The following is a 15907-nucleotide window of genomic DNA, read 5'->3' as shown; positions in this document are numbered from 1 at the left end:
ACGCATTCACGGACCCTTCACCTGCACAACCTGCAAGTTCACCTGCCTCCGAACCTGCACCGCGCCCGCCAAGCCAAACTCCAGCAGCAACCTCAAGTGCATCCTGCTCAACACCCGCTCCGTCCACAGACACGCCGTGGAACTCTGGAACCTCCTCGACACAACATCACCAGACATCGCCTTCCTCACTGAGACATGGATGAACGCCTCCTCAGCCCCCGGCATCGCCATCGACATCCCGAATGGATACAAGATCATCAGGAGGGACCGCGTCAACCAGACCGGAGGAGGCATCGCCATCGTCCACAATAATACCACCCGCATAACGACCGACGCCGACGACACCTTCGCCACTTCCAAACACCTCCACTTCAAGATTCACACTGACCCAAAGATGACCCTCAGAGGCACCCTCATCTACAGACCACGCACACAATTCAGCGAAGACATCACGGACTTCATCAGCCCACACGCCCTCCCCTCCACCGACTACATCCTCCTAGGGGACCTCAACTTCCACCTGGAGAACAACAAGGACCGCAACACCGACACCCTGCTGGACAACCTCGCCAACCTCGGACTCAAGCAACTGCTCAACACCCCCACCCACTACGCCGGCCACATGCTTGATCCCGTCTTCTCATCCAGCAAGCAAATTACCTTCAGCCACTCCACCGGACTCCACTGGACCGACCACAGCTGCGTCCACTTCAGCTTCAGAAAAACCACAACCCACCACCACCCGCAACAGGTTCCTCACAGGAGCTGGAGCAAGATCACCGCCGACCAGCTCACCACCTCCCTCAGCCAGAACCCACCTGCAAGCACATCGGGCCCCAACGAAGCTGCCCGCAACTTCACGCAGTGGCTGACCGCATGCGCCGACGACCTCGCACCACTGAAGAACCCTCCCAGCAGACCCAGAAGCAAGAAAGCCCTCTGGTTCACCGACGAACTCAAGGACTCCAAGAAGACCTGCCGCACCCTCGAGAAAGCCTGGCTCCTCGACCAGACCACTGACAACATGACCGCCCTCAAACACGCCACACACAAGCACCACCAGCTCATCCGCACCACCAAGAAGAAATCACTGAAGAAGCGACTGGACAACAACGCCCACGACAGCAAGGAACTCTTCAGCATCGTCAAGGAGTTCTCCAACCCCAGCACCAGCAACAACGACATCACTCCTTCACAAGACCTCTGCGACTCTCTCGCCTTGTTCTTCCACCGCAAGATTGCCGACATCCACAACAGTTTCGGCGCACCATCCACGCACCCAACCACCGAACCAACGCACCCCACCACCACCCTCCGCGCCTGGACCACAGTGACCAACGAATACACAGCCCGCACGATGAACACCATCCACTCCGGTTCCCCAAGCGACCCCTGCCCCCACCACGTCTTCAACAAGGCCGACTCCACCATTGCACCCCAACTCCGGGACGTCATCAACACCTCCTTCAACACTGCCACCTTCCCAGAGAGCTGGAAGCATGCCGAGCTCAGCGCCCTACTGAAGAAACCAACAGCGCACCCCACCGACCTCAAAAACGTCTGCCTCATCTCGCTCTTCCCTTTTCCTGCCAAAGTCATCGAGAAGATCGCCAACAGACAGCTTGCCGCCTTCCTCGAGACAAACGGATCCCTCGACCCCTCGCAGTCCGGTTTCAGAGCCAACCACAGCACCGAGACCGCCCTCCTCGCAGCCACCGACGACATCCGAGCCCTGCTCGACAACGGGGAAACAGCGGCATTCATCCTCCTGGACCTCTCCGCAGCATTCAACACTGTCTGCCACCGCACCCTAGTCCAACGCCTCAGCAACACCGGCATCCAAGAGAAGGCACTGAAGTGGATCATCTCGTTCCTTGCCGGAAGAACACAGAGAGTCCGCCTCCCCCCGTTTCGATCCAAGGCCACCGAAGTCATCTGCGGCGTCCCGCAAGGATCATCACTCAGCCCCACCCTCTTCAACGTCTACATGAGACCTCTCGCTGCCATCGCACACCAACACAACCTCAACATCATCTCCTACGCCGACGACACCCAGCTGATCCTCTCCCTCACCAGAGACCCCGACACCGCCAGAACCAGCCTCCACGAAGGGATGAAAGACGTCGCCGAGTGGATGAAGAACAGCCACCTGAAACTGAACTCAGACCATCACCCTCCGCCTGGGACGGCTCCTGGTGGCCCCCAGCCCTGGGCACCGCCCCCACGCCAACAGACCACGCACGCAACCTGGGCTTCATCCTGGACTCCTCCCTCTCGATGACCAGACAAGTCAACGCCGTCTCCTCATCTTGCTTTCACACCCTTCGCATGCTTCGCAAGATCTTCCGATGGATCCCGACCGAAACCAGGAAGACGGTCATCCAGGCCCTCGTCAACAGCCGACTGGACTACGGAAACACCCTCTACGCTGGAACCACAGCCAAGCTACAGAAAAGACTCCAACGCATCCAGAACGCCTCCGCCCGACTCATCGTGGACATCCCCCGACGCAGCCACATCTCTGGCCACCTGAGGGACCTGCACTGGCTCCCCGTCAACAAGAGGATCACGTTCAGGCTCCTCACCCATGCACACAAGTCTCTCCACGACCTGGGCCCCAAGTACCTCACGACCGCCTGACCTTCTACACGCCCACCCGCCAGCTACGGTCTACCAGCGTCGCCCTCGCCACCGTACCATGCATCCGAAGAGCCACCGCCGGAGGCAGATCCTTCTCCTACCTGGCGGCCAAGACATGGAACTCCCTCCCCATCCACCTTCGGCTGACCCAGGACCACCTCGCCTTCAGGAGACAACTCAAGACCTGGCTGTTCGAGCAGTAGCGGACCCCTTCCCCCAAGCGCCTTGAGACCCTTCCGGGTGAGTAGCGCGCTATACAAGTGTTATGATTGATTGATTGATTGATTGAGTTGACCAACTGACACTGTGAGCCAGAGAGACCCCCAAGCAATCTATGATGTCATGGTACATTCTATTTAGAGGAGAACAGTAGAGATGTAATTTACTACACATTCTCCTTCCTTAGGGAATGACAGCAGAATAGAGAGAAAGATAAGCAAGATACTTAAAATATACCGTTTACATGAAAGTACATAAATGAGATACCGTATTTTCCGGCGTATAAGACGACTTTTTAACCCCTTCAAATGTTTTCAAAAGTCGGGGGTCGTCTTATACGCCGGACACTAAATTTTGATGAGTGGAAGCAACGCTCCACCGACGTGGAACCCTCCAATATGACCTGGGCTCTACTCGCGCGCTCACACTCCCACGTTTACCGGTTACATTAATCTAAAATTGCACATGATTTAGTGCACAGTTACTCACCGGTACAGTCCCGTAGTGCTGTAGTGCCGATGGGAGAGGGTCCACGGGGCATTTCAGTATTCTTACTGCGTCTTCATCCTAGAGACACAGCGGTGTATGCGCTGATCTGGCGCCATAATCCTCACGTTTCACGTTCATCGGAAGTAGAGGAGCGTCACTAGCGCACGCCTTCTACTCAGTTCATGGACATGGAAAGGGGACTTCAGAAGGTTCCAGCCGGCGGAAGTGGGGGTCGTCTTATACGACGAGTATAGGACGAAACCTACATTTCATCATGAAAAGTAGGGGGTCGTCTTATACGCCGGGTCGTCCTATACGCCGGAAAATACGGTACACAAATCTAATAATGTACTACATGAGGTATCAGAAATATCATTAACATGAGCAGAAATAAAGAAAGATGCTAACATTACTGTTAGAATTGGGGGTCTCTGGTTGGCGCAGGTATGCACTTGCGACAAGCAGGGACCCTCTCCTCTAAGTCAGGGTAAAGGATTCCCCTCAAGAAATAACCCCTGCTCACCCTCTAGGTAGTGTGGCGCGAGCAGTCAAGGCTAATCTCAGGAGTACATGTAGCTAAGCATTTGCAATATCACACACATAAATCATTAGCCCACCACACAATGACACAAGACTGGATTTCTGTAAAAATATATCTCTTTTATATAAATCTGCAAGTAGGCTTCAAAAATACAGGCCTCAAAATGGTTCCAGTAACTTTAAAATGTTGCCACAGTTCTTAATGGTCAAATTCAGTTCTTTAAAGGTAATTCTGAATGCTTTCTCACTTCTCTGGGGGTCTGTGTGCTTTGTAGCACTCTTGGTACGTTTCGTATGACTTTCAGGGCGAGCCCTAGTAAACCTCACGCTACTCGCGTGAGCCGGCGTACGAGGCGAACACTGAACTCAGGAGTACGGGACGTACGCTATCTCAAATGCAGGCGTATGCTACGTCCAGCTCACAAAAGCGCACAGGTCTCCTCAATGGCAGGGTACGCAGCGCATAGGTCAAAAGGATAGTCACACCCACAACCTTTCCATGCATGGGTACACCACAGGATATCATATAAATAACAAAGGAGGGAGAGAGAGATTGGGTCGAAAATGGATTCGTTCTCCCTGGGCATATACAATTAAACAAAAGGAATCCACTCCTTCAGAAAAGGTGTATCCTACAATGGTGGGGGACACTCTGGTGTTTTTTGGTATCCCTCACACACCATCAGGCCCCTTGGTGTCATGCTTCATCATTGGGGTCCTCGTACCCCTCTACGGGGTACGGCGTGCTGCTACCAGTGACTACGCGGGAGCACTAATACAGACTATGTATTATGAAGCCACCGCCGGCCCGGAGGATGCGGGAAAACCGCTGCGGAGGCACAGAAGACCCACCGCCAAATTAGGATGGCGGTGGGTCTCAAAATTCGTTCGCTGCTTTTCCGCCGCAGTCGCCTTCCGACCGCAGCGGAAAAGCCCTAACATGGCTGTCAGTGTCTGTCAGACACCACCAGCCATATTAGGATAGCAGAAAACATATGCTTTTCCACGGCGGCTTTTCCGCCGTGGAAAAGCATACGGAGATTGCCTTCGGGGGCCCGTTGCGGGCCCCCTTGGTGACAGGGGGTGGGGGGTGCACATGGGGGGTACCTATGTTACCCCCCTGCATTTGCGTGGACAAAACGGCGGGCACCGCGCGGTGCCTGCTGATTTGTGTACGCAAATGCCGTGCATGCTTTTTTAACATTGCGGGGGGTGCAGCTTGAAGCTGTACCCGCCGCAATGTTAAAGATTGAGCATGTGACTGCCACCCTGGTGGTCACATCCTAATCTGCACGGAGGGACCTCCGCAGCCCCTGCGGACGGTTCCTCCTACTCTATGGTGGCGGACGGACTCAGGTCCGTCCGCCATCATAATCGGCCCCTATGTGTGGTGTAAGTGAGGATTTTTTTATTTACTATGTGAGTGAAAAGTGGGGTTTATAAAGTGTGATGTTAAAAAATACCTGGCTTGTTGGGTACCAAAAAACTTTAATGGACCCCCGGGCTGGTACTATTAAAAAGTAGTGTGAGGAGATCTTTTATGCAAAACAATGTGCATTAGCTCCTTCTGGGGTGCGTCAACATGTTTCGGTGCAGGAGCACCTTCTTTAGGACTGGGGTGTATTATTGCTCCAGCGTAGTCGCTGGTAGCAGCACGCCGTACCCCGTAGAGGGGTACGAGGACCCCAATGATGAAGCATGACACCAAGGGGCCTGTTGGTGTGTGAGGGGTACCAAAAAACACCAGGGTGTCCCCCACCATTTTAGGATACACCTTTTCTGAAGGAGTGGATTCCTTTTGTTTAATTGTATACACCACAGGGTAGGCACCCTGGTAAACAAAGATGGGTGTAGACACAGACCCTTTGGAGAAATACAACATTCTCAATAAAAGATACAACAGAGGTAAGATTGACTCTAGATAAACAGAAGAATGTAACCCCCACAACAGAAACCAAAATTTCCCCTGATCCGAATAGAGGCATGCTGACACTGAAAACTAGGACAAAGCTTCTCACTCAAAATCCAACCAACATGGGACCCTTGGCCACGACTTCCAAGCAGGTAGACTTCGACTGGAGCAAAGTGTTAAATTGAAAAGGTACTCTATAGATAGTAACCCTTAGAACTGACAAAACACCTTCCACCAAACAAAAGAACAGCACAGGGTATTAACCCTGAGAATTACGCAACCTCCCCTAAGTAGGGTACACCACGGGATACTCGCCATGGAAACTACTGAACCTCCCCTTAGTAGGGTACACCCCAGGATGCTAACCCTGGGAACAAGTATGAGGCATTGACTATACACAAACACCACCACCTCCCCAAAGAAAGGTAGACCACAGGATACTCAGCCTGGGAACTGATATGGACATTAACTACCCACAAAAACCACCACCTCCCCAAAGTAGGGTACACCACAGGATACTCAGCCTGGGAACTGATATGGGGCATTGACTACCCACATACAACACCACCTCCGTGAAGTAAGGTACACACAACAACAACCTACCCTGAATAGGGTACCCGGCAGGGTAAAATGCCCTGGGAAAAACTGCACAAAGTCTTCTAAATACACACAACCTCCCCTAATAAGGGTACACTACAGGGTACTCACTCTGGAAAATTGAAAACTAGAAGCATTGACTACCCCCACAACCTCCCCAAATAAACGGGTACACTCTATGTGTGAAGACTAAATAAGGACCCAGACCATGCAATGGTACAATACACTCAGGAGCTGTACAGAAAACTGAGTGCCACTAAAACCTCCACACATTATTACCATGCAACAGTACACTACACTCAGGAGCTGTACAGAAAACTGAGTGCCACTAAAACCTCCACACATTAATACCATGCAACAGTACACTACACTCAGGAGCTGTACAGAAAACTGAGTGCCAATAAAACCTCCACACATTAATACCATGCAACAGTACACTACACTCATGAGCTGTACAGAAAACTGAGTGCCACTAAAACCTCCACACATTAATACCATGCAACAGTACACTACACTCAGGAGCTGTACAGAAAACTGAGTGCCACTAAAACCTCCACACATTAATACCATGCAACAGTACACTACACTCATGAGCTGTACAGAAAACTGAGTGCCACTAAAACCTCCACACATTAATACCATGCAACAGTACACTACACTCAGGAGCTGTACAGAAACGGAGTGCCACTAAAACCTCCACACATTAATACCATGCAACGGTACACTACACTCAGGAGCTGTACAGAAAACTGAGTGCCACTAAAACCTCCACACATTAATACCATGCAACAGTACACTACACTCATGAGCTGTACAGAAAACTGAGTGCCACTAAAACCTCCACACATTAATACCATGCAACAGTACACTACACTCAGGAGCTGTACAGAACGCTTGCTGTCACACAACCCACTTGAATTGAAAACTGAATTGTTTGAGTGTACAAACACACAACTTCCCCAAAGAAAAGAGTACAAACTGCACTAAGCACATAGCAGAGAAACTGAGTGCCCTAAAACCTCCACACAGTAATGCATATTTCAATTTGTTGTGCAGTGACTACATCTCCTGGAGTGGAATACTTGCCCTTACCAGGATAAATCATATGCCAAACAGGAAATACATTAAGTCAACTTGCTCTTAGTCCCGGTAGAAGAGCTGCGGGTCCATGTTTTGTCCATTCTGCTGTACAGGCAGTCACGACAGCTCCAGAAACATTGTGCTTGCCTCTGCTCGAATAGGCAACACCAGGAAACTCCTCGTGGACTTCATCAGGATCATAGTGACCTCTTCAAAATTGGCACAATGTATTCCGCTTACATGCCGCACCAGACGTTGACCATTACTGGCAATACTCACTTACGGGAGCATACCGGGTAATTTGTAGATCTACAGATCCACTCTGAGCCCCAGCGTGGCCCCTGGAGAATCACAACGCATCCGTGGATCTACAGATCCACTCTGAGCCCCAGTGCGACCCCTGGAGAATCACAACGCATCCGTGGATCCTCCGATCCACTGTGAGCCCCAGTGCGGCCCCTGGAGAATCAAACGCATCCGTGGATCCACAGATCCACTTTGAGCCCCAGCGCGGCCCCTGGAGAATCACAACGCATCCGTGAATCCACAGATCCACTCTGAGCCCCAGCTCGGCCCCCTGGAGAATCACAACGCATCTGTGGATCTACTCTGAGCCCCAGCGTGGCCCCTGGAGAATCACAACGCATCCGTAGATCCTCTAATCCACTGTGAGCCCCAGCGTGGCCCCCTGGAGAATCACAATGCATCAGTGGATCCTCTGATCCACTGTGAGCCCCAGTGCGGCCCCTGGAGACTCAAACGCATCCGTGGATCCACAGATCCACTTTGAGCCCCAGAGCGGCCCCTGGAGAATCACAACGCATCTGTGGATCCACTCTGAGCCCCAGCGTGGCCCCTGGAGAATCACAACGCATCCGTAGATCCTCCAATCCACTGTGAGCCCCAGCGCGGCCCCTGGAGAATCACAACGCATCTGTGGATCCACTCTGAGCCCCAGCGTGGCCCCTGGAGAATCACAACGCATCCGTAGATCCTCCAATCCACTGTGAGCCCCAGCGCAGCCCCTGGAGAATTACAACGCATCTGTGGATCCACAGATGCACTCTGAGCCCCAGCGCGGCCCCTGGAGAATCACAACGCATCTGTGGATCCACAGATCCACTCTGAGCCCCAGCTCGGCCCCCTGGAGAATCACAACGCATCTGTGGATCCACTCTGAGCCCCAGTGTGGCCCCTGGAGAATCACAACGCATCCGTAGATCCTCCAATCCACTGTGAGCCCCAGCGTGGCCCCCTGGAGAATCACAATGCATCGGTGGATCCTCCGATCCACTGTGAGCCCCAGAGCGGCCCCTGGAGAATCACAACGCATCTGTGGATCCACTCTGAGCCCCAGCGTGGCCCCTGGAGAATCACAACGCATCCGTAGATCCTCCAATCCACTGTGAGCCCCAGCGCGGCCCCTGGAGAATCACAACGCATCCGTGGATCCACAGATGCACTCTGAGCCCCAGCTCGGCCCCCTGGAGAATCACAACGCAGCTGTGGATCCACTCTGAGCCCCAGCTCGGCCCCCTGGAGAATCACAACGCATCTGTGGATCCACAGATCCACTGTGAGCCCCAGCGCGGCCCCTGGAGAATCACAATGCATCCGTGAATCCACAGATCCACTCTGAGCCCCAGCTCGGCCCCCTGGAGAATCACAACGCATCTGTGGATCCACTCTGAGCCCCAGCGTGGCCCCTGGAGAATCACAACGCATCTGTGGATCCACTCTGAGCCCCAGCGCGGCCCCTGGAGAATAACAACGCATCCGTGGATCTACAGATCCACTCTGAGCCCCAGCGCGGCCCCTGGAGAATCACAACTCATCCGTGGATCCACAGATCCACTGTGAGCCCCAGCTCGGCCCCTGGAGAATCACAACGCATCCGTGGATTCACAGATCCACTGTGAGCCCCAGCGTGGCCCCTGGAGAATCACAACGCATCTGTGGATCCACAGATCCACTGTGAGCCCCAGCGTGGCCCCTGGAGAATCACAACGCATCTGTGGATCCACAGATCCACTGTGAGCCCCAGCGTGGCCCCTGGAGAATCACAACGCATCTGTGGATCCACAGATCCACTGTGAGCCCCAGCGTGGCCCCTGGAGAATCACAACGCATCCGTGGATCTGTGTTTCAACAAAATGTAAAAGAAGGGTGTTGGCTGCTGCAGCCATGTCCTGCCCGTCCCCGTGCCGCGCATGGCTTTTGGCTGTACGCGGCGGGGGTTGACCGCCCAAGAGGGTCCTGCAGCCAACCCCGCAGCAGACATGGAAATGGACATCTTATTCTGTTTAAGAAAACTGAAAATCACTAATTAAAACAGAGGTTAAAGTGACACATTTAGCAAATGTAATAGTATCGAACTTTGCATTAAAGAAAACATTAGAAATTCACTGGAAAAAACAGAGGGTAAAGAGGCATTCCAGTTTTGTGAAAATGTAAGTTAAAACATAACGTCTTGACTAACAAAACTGAAATAGCCTTGTTTTCAACTGTCTGAAGCTTGTATGCCCCGATATGCTTCGAAGACGGGCTGGTAACGAGCTCAGGAGCTTGGTGGCTTGTACTGAGAAAGCAGTGCCTCCTGGGTATTTCGTATGGGAGGGTGCTATGAAGATCCGTGCTCCGCGCCTGGAGCACAGCGCCATGTTTCGATTGTAGTAATAGAAGGGCAGATTTATAAGCCCCTTGCGCCTCTTTCATGCCGCTGTTGCGTCACTTTTGTGACAAAGCAGCGGCACAAAAGAGGCGCCATGGTGCGGGGTATTTACAACGTCATCTTGTAAAGCCCTGCGCCAGAAGTAGGTGTTCCTGCGCAGGGGGGGGGCGGGGGGGGGGGGGGGGGTTGGGGCTATTCCGGCGCAGGAACGCCTCCCAAAAGTGGCTGAGTGAAATCTACCATGTTTCACTCAGTCACTTTTGGGCCCATGCTGCGTCAAAACCCTGCGCCTGCCTGAAGCAGGCGTAAGGATTGATGCAGCATTGTCAAGATAGGGCACCCCCGAGCCTTGCTGGAGCTGCGTCGCACTCGCAACGCAACTCCAGCACTGCGCCGCCTTTACGGCACAGATGCATGACGCATCTGTGCCGTTTTTGCCCCATGGTGCGCCACATTGTAAATGCGGTGCTTCCATGGTGGCTGCGGCATGGCGCACAGTAACTGGCGCATCCCTGGGGATATGCAGGGATGCGCCACTTATTGTGAATCTGCCCCAGAGTTCCTTTTCCTTGAGAGCCTCTGTGGACAATGCAGAGTGCCGTGAACATGACCCTTCCTGCTTGAGGTGCCAGAGGGGTAATTTCAAGACGGGAGTCACGTGCTCTCTTGGGTGAAGGCAGAGAAGAAGTCTCACTGCAGCATCTGGATGAGCTGTGTTTGCCTATAATGAATGCGATGTGCCAAAGTACAGGCTGTTAGCATAGTCAATCTCAGAGACCAGGAGTGAAAAGTTATTTTATTTCTTTAAGTCCTCATTTGTCAATTTTTAGGTCGAGCAGACCTACCCTCAATGCGTGAGCATTGAAGGTGTCTGCTTCAGACCTATTGTGGCCCGTATTTAGGAATGTGGACAGCTACCAGACGCGCGCTTTGACAAGGTCAGATTTCACTGCGGGAGCGAGCGTCTGGTAGCTGCGCATGCGCGGTGCAAAGCCCTTGCTCACACACAGACACAGGCAGCCCCCACCCCTCTGCATGCACGCACGCACGCACACACACACACACAGGCGCGCGCATGCACACGCAGGCATACGGCACACATACAGGCACACATACAGGCACACTATCCCCTACCTCGCATTCTCTCTCAATCACACACAGTCACGCATGCGCTCACACATTCCCTCGCGCACACACGCACACACGCGCGCACACACTCCCCCCCCCAGCCGCCCCCAGGCATACACACAGGCACGCACGCACTTCACATCAGCCCTGGGCCCCACTCACCGACTGCGCTCTTCCGGCGGGGCTCCTCACGGCGCGTCTCCTCATCTAAATCGGGGCTCCCTCAGGTCAGAGGAGCCCCGCAACAGGCGCCACACTCCTCCTTCTCCCCGGCCCCCTCCTGGGGACCCGGGCTACCCCGGACGGCAGGGCGCTCCATGCGCCGGCAGCTCGCGGACCTCGGGAGGTGGGACTTCCGGTCGGCCGCGAGCGGATTGGCCGGCCGGCCAAGAGCTTCCGGGTCGCCGCGGGCAGCGCGGCGGCACTCTCGCGGCAGGACAAAGCAGGCAGGACAATGGTAGTGGGGCAAGCACTCCGCAGCCAGCCTCGCTAGAACAAGGGAGCGGATGAGGAGAACACCTAATCTGAATCTGGCCAACACTGTAACACACACGGAGACCGGAAGCCTGACGCACGAGAACCTAATAACACACAGGGATTGCAAATATCCACTCAAGCGCAACTCCATGGGGGAACGTTTTGTTACAAGGGAATGTTGAGCCAAGAACGCCGGAGAGTAATGATTATGTATAATACGTGCAAAAAGTGCAAAATATGACGTGAACAATAAGCAGTATATACGTGTATCGACTGTCTTGAAAAAAACAAAATCTGGTTGGAAAAAAAAAAGTGAATCTGTCACTTACACATCTGCCATTAACTAGATTTCCAAGGTAAGGAGAAAAATTTTGGTTTCTACTATAGGTGCTGTTAATACTGTAGCCTTTTCTGCTGTAATCTTTGGGAATTCTAGTTGTGCTATGCTTTGCCTCTAGACATGTTGATCCCTCGCAGACTGTGTGGACTCTGCCCCTCCTGATTATGAAACTCACCAGCGCAGTCACCACGCAGTCTCATCTCTCTGTCTTATGATGTCTGCCCTGCCACCATTTACTTCTGACCCTCACCCCTCCTCACCCTCTCACCCTCACACACCCTCACCCTCCTGCACCCTCACCCTCCTGCACCCTCACCCTCCCGCACCCTCACACCCCCGCACCCCGTCACACCCCCGCACCCCGTCACACCCCCTCACACCGTCACACCCCCTCACACCATCACACCTCCACACACCGTCACACCCCCACACACCGTCACACCCCCTCACCGTCACACCCCCTCACCGTCACACCCCCTCACCGTCACACCCCCTCACCCCGTCACACCCCGCACCCCGTCACACCCCCGCACCCCGTCACATCCCCGCACCCACCCCTCACCCACCCCTGCCATTATAAATTACAATAACTTTTATTTAAGTATTAATTATTGAAAAAAAATTAAAAGCCATTATTATTTGTAATAGCAATACACGTAAGTCACGTAAATACAACACATATTGCATTACAAATGCTATAGGTGTCACATTTGCGAAAGTTATACCTATTGGCATTGTAAATGACAAAGCTATTAATTTCGCTATTTTCAAAAACAAAACCTAAATAAAAAAATTGTCATTTACAATACCAATAGCTCAAACTTTCCTAATGCGAGACCTATTGCATTGCAAATGCTTATTTTGATAGGAGTCAAAAGCAGTTTGTGCGGCCTCGACCTAAAGAAGGGAAGAAAAGGGGAGGGATGGAAAACATCCCGGGTCCCTTCGCGTCACCGCCTAAAGTCTGGCTCCGTCATACAGGAATGGGTGGACTGACCCCACAAACCAAGGTGCTAAACATCATTTAGCAATCCCTTTCAAAGAAAAACCAGTACATCCGATTGATAATCATCGGACCAGGTGTTTAACATGATAGGAACAAAGAAAAAGAAATTAGAACCAAGATTTTGAAAAAAAGAGTACCAAGGGAAAAGAGGGAATGCCTCAGATCAAAGGTATGCTGCTTTACACCATTCATCCCAAAGGTCCCAACATTTTGTTTTCTGAATGTACAGTGTGGCCTGATCTAAATGTGCTATTCTTACTATTGAACTTACCCATTCTCCCTCAAGTGAAGGATCAGGTGAGACCCATTTAATACATGACTCTCCACGTGCCAGAAGAACTAGAATAAAGGTAAGTGCTTTATGTAGTTTGGAGGGCGTCATGGCCCCCTCCTCAACAGGCTTTACCCCCAAAGTAGCTAGTGCCAAGCTCACCTTGATTTCGTGACCCAAAATTCCTGATGACGTCGTACCCACTTTATGCCGAAGGTCTGGATGGAGGGTCACTGCCGAAACATGCGTGCTTTGTCTGCATTGGCCTCGCCTCACTTTGGGCAGTTCTTCACAGCCTGGGTCCCCAATTTTGAAAGCCTCCGCGGCGTCCAATAAGCCTTGTGAATGGTAAGAAGGTGATTTTTTCTGAGTGGTGCAGATTTCACATGTGACCATAGGAGAGTAGGAGATACTTGCCATAATAAGTTGAGATTGTGTGCCGGCGGTTCCCTTCTCCCAGTCTCCATGGACTTGGCCCTCTCTGCAGGGTCATCCCTAAACTTTTTGCCTTCCTCCAATATTCTCTCTGACCTGTTTTTGTTGTTTTAATGACCCTGGGCACTTTACCTCTGCTGACCAGTGCTAAAGGGCATATGCTCTCCCCGTTGTACATTGCTACATTGATTGGTGTCCATGTTTGGCTTATTTGGTTTACTGTCAGTCCCCAGTAAAGTGGACCAGGAGTGCCAGGGCTTGTAAATCCAAATGCGGCTAGTGGGTCTGCAGGGCTGGTTGCGCCACCCACAGAAGCAACCCTTTAAAACGTGTCAAAGGTCTGCCATTGCAGAGCCTGCGTGCAGTCTCGTACTGTCATGCTGACTGCGCAAGTGCACCCACTTGCCAGCCCCTAAACCTTCCCTTAACTTCATATTAGTCACCCCTATGGTAGGCCCAAGGGCAGGGTGCATTGTAAGCATAAGGTAGGACATGCCCTGATGTGTGTGGCATGTCCTAACAGTGACTTACAGCCAATTTCGTTTTTCACTATTGTAAGGCTACCTGTTCTCATAGGCCAGAATGGACTGCTGGAATTCTTACACTCTATAATCCCAGCAGGCTCAGGGAACATGGTAGAAAGTCAAGTTTAGTATGCCTGAACTCAGAATAATAAAATACTTCTTTTAGTAAAATTTATTTTAATATCCTGTGTTTGCAAATGCTACTTTTAGAAAGTTAGCATGTGCTTGCCTAACCATTTCAGCCCGCCTCTGGCAGGATGTGTATCTGCTGTCTGGGTTGTGTGAGTGACAGGGCTGGGGGATTACAGGTGGTGAATAGAGGGATTACACCAGGATGGGTGGAGGGAGTGCCCCTTGACTCTGAATAGGGCTGTGCTCTGCCACCACAATGCTGGCTCCGCTCCCTGGGGAGCGACTGATGACTCTGCCCTGCACCTGGTCCAGGAAGAGGGAAGACTGTCAACAGAGTGCTCCTGGACTGTACTTGTCACCACAATGCTGGCTCCACCTCCTGCGGAGCGTCTGCTGCCCTGCCCCACACACTGAAAGGAGACACCTGTTTTGGCAAAACAAAGTGCTTCAGAGCTGAAGTGAACTATGCAAAGGCCCCCCTGGCCTGAAAGAACAAAAGAAACTTGGTATAAAAGTAGGAGTCCTGCTCCTAAGAAATCAGATCCTGTTTACGCCAAGAAGAAACTCTGCCCGAAGAGAAGGACCTGGGAAAGCTGCATGGAGGACTACTGTCTCTAGCCTGAGAGACTGGCCTGTGGTGGGTGCCTTGCTGCAAGAAGTAGAGAAGACAAAGACTGAGAGAGACTTTATTTATTTCAACTTGTGCATTGTTGTGAACAATCTCCAAGGGCTTGCGTGTGAGCCTGCCCCCTGAACTGCGCCCCAGGACCATTGGGCGCTACCCCCCCCACTGAAGGAAGAAGCTGTTGTTTGCGCTGCTTGTCCCTGCAGCGCTGATCTTGGAGACTGAGAGAGTCGTGCATCCTCGCCGCGCTCTCTGTGATTCAGTGTGACCGTGTTCCCCCGAGCACCGCAACTTCGGCATCAGTGTACTGCAAAAACAAAGTAAAGACCATCCCTCCGCTGGCCCGAGCACCGTGACTGCACCTGCACCGAGCCCCAGCTTGCAAAGTAAAGGAGGACCTGTCCGGTCCAAGCATAGCGATCTACTGGGCCCCGAGCCGTAGATCACACAGTAAGGACGGACTCCCGCTGATCCGCTCTGAACTTCAGCTGGGTACGTCCCACACTTGGGGACCGTACTGCCGCTTGCACCCCTCTCAGCCGCTCTCCCCTTCAGGATTGAGGCTTATGCGGAGCCAGGACAGGCCCCCACAACTCAACGCCAACCCAAGTGACCCGTGACCTGCCCAGCCTCGAGCCGCAGCTCGCCTCACCCCCTGGGAAAGCACCGCGACGAGGGACAACCATCCTCAATGGCGTCCGCCTCGAAGCCCCTCAGGACGCCACAGTAAAGGTACAACGTGCTTCGCTTTCAAAATAGACTGTACGCGACGTACATTATTTGCCAGGGGAACTGTACGCTGCGCTTTTCAAGGACCTGTA

Source organism: Lissotriton vulgaris, chromosome 5 (assembly GCF_964263255.1).
Source record: "Lissotriton vulgaris chromosome 5, aLisVul1.2, whole genome shotgun sequence".
Lineage (NCBI taxonomy): Eukaryota > Metazoa > Chordata > Amphibia > Caudata > Salamandridae > Lissotriton > Lissotriton vulgaris.
The sequence above is the reverse complement of the archived record's forward strand: the minus strand, read 5'-3'. Positions refer to the sequence as shown.